The sequence below is a fragment of the Hemitrygon akajei genome, unplaced genomic scaffold, assembly GCF_048418815.1.
Source record: "Hemitrygon akajei unplaced genomic scaffold, sHemAka1.3 Scf000054, whole genome shotgun sequence".
Lineage (NCBI taxonomy): Eukaryota > Metazoa > Chordata > Chondrichthyes > Myliobatiformes > Dasyatidae > Hemitrygon > Hemitrygon akajei.
Window position 1 is genome coordinate 2,968,717 of NW_027331940.1, and position 4,057 is coordinate 2,972,773.

Here is a 4,057-nt window from a genome sequence, read left to right on the forward strand (position 1 = left end):
AACAGTAGCAGGGATAACCAGGGTAAACCAGAAATTAATGCTGGGATTTGTCACACTTGTCAAGTTTTGGCTAAACGTAATCAGGTCATCCCAGTGACCCCACTCCGGCCTATACCTGCATTCGGTGAAACCTTTTCCAAAGTTATAGTGGATTGTTTTGGCCCATTGCCAAAGACTAAAGCTGGCCATCAGTATCTGCTAACTATTATGTGTACTGCATCCAGATTCCCAGAGGCAATGCCTCTCAGAAATATTAAAGCTAAAACTGTGGCGAAGGCTCTTACCGAGTTTTTCTTTTACTTTATTCGATTTGCCTCAAGAAATCCCGTCTGATCAAGGAAGTAATTTTATATCTGGATTATTCCAACAGGTATTTTATGAACTGGGAGCAAAACAAATTAAATCGTCTACATACCATCCGGAATTACAAGGGGCTTTAGAAAGATTTCACTCTACCCCTCAAAACAATGGTTAAACACACCGATAGCCTTCCACTGGTCCCCCCTTTTCTACACTGCGAGCAAAACCCACCCTTTCTTGGGCAATGAAAACTCATCCAGTGTCTATTTCTTCTGTATTTCTGTCCGTGCATTCCGTGAGTCTGTGTGTCTGTCTGAAAATCCAGCTGAACTTGTATATATCCCAAATATGCTGAACGCCAACTGCTCATTATATAGCTCCGCCCTTCCGTAACCGTGGCGACTCACGAGCTGTTCGGTGCCTCTCTCTCTCTCTCTCTCTCTCTCTCTCTCTCTCTCTCTCTCTCTCTCTCTCTCTCTCTCTCTCTCTCTCTCTCTCTCTCTCTCTCTCTCTCTCTCTCTCTCTCTCTCTCTCTCTCTCTCTCTCTCTCTCTCTCTCTCTCTCTCTCTCTCTCTGAATCAGTGTACACCCATTCTCTCTCTTTAAAGCCACATTCCATTTTGAATAATGCTTAGGATCTCGTCACACCTCCCTCCTGTTGGGAAAAAATGTTGATCAAGGAGCAAAATTTTTGCCTAACTGTAGATTACAGGATATGAAGCAATACATATCTGATTAACATGTAGCAGACAACAGAAGCGTATAAAAATGCTAGTTTCTCGATTATTCTTTAAATTAATATCCAATCAATCCACCATGCTATTGTCTTTACGTTTTACATACTTTGTTACAAAACCAAATTCCTGCAAAACCAAATCCTGTTATCTTCAAAATGGCGTTTGATCTCCCATTTCCTCTTTTCAACTTCACCACAGAGCAAATAACCATCACGCGATCAGCTGCAACAGGGCTTTCAAGGACGGCCTGAACTTTATCTTGCATAGGTGCTAATTCCTCGCTCATGTTTTTTTTAAACAAAGCCCATTCGCTGAACTTCCAAAGAAATCCTTTGTTCCAAACAAGTCATTAGTTCTATCTCCAAGATCTTTAGTTGCATATGTTTCCATAAGCACACCTGCAGAAGGCCTCGCTTGGTCAGAACAACACTTTCCTTTATTTTGAGAACTCTCCGAACCCTAAATCTCCAATTCACAACTTGAAAAACATCAAGAAGTTGTTTATCTTTAAAATCCAAAATATAGTTAAACAAATCAACCGTACACTCTCAGCATCTGAGAGAGCTGTTTCTGTCAGCAAGGTCAAAGGTCATGCTTCTACGCTTACATTAATAGTACCAATTTCAAATTCCGGTTCACCCTGATTATCCCAGCTACTCTTTTGGAAGCTCTCATTCGGTAAAAAAAAACTTAACCTCATGGTTACAAGCAAACTCGTCTGCAGACTTAGCAGACCCTGAGGGACTCAGCCACTTTCTCATCTTCCCTCTTTACTGTTTTTAACAGAAGCTGATCCTCAGCCTCAGTAGGTTTACTTTCAACCACATTTCCCACACATCCTCTTCAAACGTTCCCTTGGATATATAACGCTCCGTTATTAACGCCTGTATTATCGACTTCCCTATTCTAGTAGTCACCTTAAGATTTAACTTATGAGTAATTCCCAACATCATATCCCACTTAGCATCATCCAATGCTTCAGAGGATGATTCCACGAATCCTGCCCACCTCAATCTCCATTGCTGCTGTATTTCCACTCAAGGAAATCGAAAGCGGTATGCCCAGTTCAGATCAACCACTAATTACTCAATTAAACCCCCAACAAATTTAGACTGGCTCCCTTCTAAACTTTAAATTCCCGGACGAGCCCCCAATCTTGTGACGTACCCCGTAACTGGTTAAAAGATCCAGCAGAAATGCAATACATTGGAGTCTGGTTTTATAATATAGTATAATGCAGCACAGTACAATCTCTTCGGCCCACAATGTTGTGCCGATCCTTAAACCCTGCCTCCCAGCTTAAATTCCTCTTAAATGCCTTTCTAGCAGTCTTTTAAATTTTAAAAGTGTATCTGCCTTCACCACTGACTCAGGCAGTACATTCCACACAACAACTACTCTTTGAGTCTAAACCCTTCCTCTAATATCCCCATTGAACTTCCCGTCCCTTACCTTAAAGCCAAATCTTCTTGCCCTGGGGAAGAGGCGCTGCCTGTCCACTCTATCTATTCCTCTTAATACCAGGTATACCTCTATGATGTTTCTTCTCATCCTCCTTCTCTCCAAACAGTAAAAGCCTAACTCCCTTAGTCTCTGATAATAATGCATACGCTCTAAACCAGGCAGCATCCTGGTACATGTCCTCTGTACCCTTTCCAATGCTTCCACATCCTTCCTATAGTGAGCCGACCAGAACTGGACACAGTACTCTAAGTGTGGCCTAACCAGAGTTTTATAGAGCTGCATCATACCTCGCGACTCTTAAACTCTATCCCTCGACTTAGGAATGATAGCACCATAAGCATTCTTATCTACCCTTTCTACCTGTGAGGCAACTTCCATGGATCTGTGGACATGTACCCATAGATCCCTCTGCTGTCTCGCATTACCAAGTTTTCTGACATTTACCTTCTACTCTGCCTTGTAGGCTGTCCTTCCAATGTGTACCACCTCAGACTTCTCCGGGTTGAACTCCATCTGCCATTTCTCAGCCAATTTCTGCATCCGACTAATATCTCTCTGGAATCTGCTACAAACAAAACACTATTTATTAGTACCTACGTATTATAGTAATATAAAACTAGATAAATCAAACAGATTAGCAGAGTTTATGCGTACATAAGTCTGTAAATTTAAACCCCAAACTTCTTCCCGCTTAGGTGGTAAATGCTACAGTCTTACGATGGTATAGGAATGGCGTCAGTTCAGTTCGTGATATTAAGGTATATAGAATTGTGGAGAGTGAGCGAGAGGTGATTCGTTTTCCAAGTAATTCCATGCCATCGAACTTTCTGTTGTCCTCCGAAGTCCGGTTAAAGCTACCGACTGCGACTACACAAAAGTTTACCGTCTTCACGCGGTGAAGCTGTCAACCCAGGCAAGGGTTAAACACACCAATACCCTTCCACTGGTCCCCCCTTTTCTACACTGCGAGCAAAAACACACCCTTTCTTGGGCAATGAAAGCTCATCCAGTGTCTATTTCTTCTGTATTTCTGTCCGTGCATTCCGTGAGTCTGTGTGTCTGTCTGAAAATCCAGCAGAACTTGTATATATCCCAAATATGCTGAACGCCAACTGCCCATTATATAGCTCCGCCCTTCCGCAACCGTGGCGACTCTCGAGCAGCTGTTCGGTGCTCTCTCTCTCTCTCTCTCTCTCTCTCTCTCTCTCTCTCTCTCCTCTCTCTCTCTCTCTCTCTCTCTCTCTCTCTCCTCTCTCTCTCTCTCTCTCTCTCCTCTCTCTCTCTCTCTCTCTCTCTCACTCTCTCTCTCTCTCCTCTCTCTCTCTCTCTCTCTCTCACTCTCTCTCTCTCTCTCGCTCTCCCTCTCTCTCTGAAACGGAGTACACCCACTCCCTCTTTTTAAAGGCACAGTCCATATTGAATACACCTTAGGATCTCGTCACAGTTTTTACAGATAGCGAGGGGCGTCAGCACACTTCTTCACCAATGTGGAAATGCTGTTTACTTGTAGTACCAAACTGGCATTTCTGTCTGTAACAAAATGAAGCCCGTCTTGT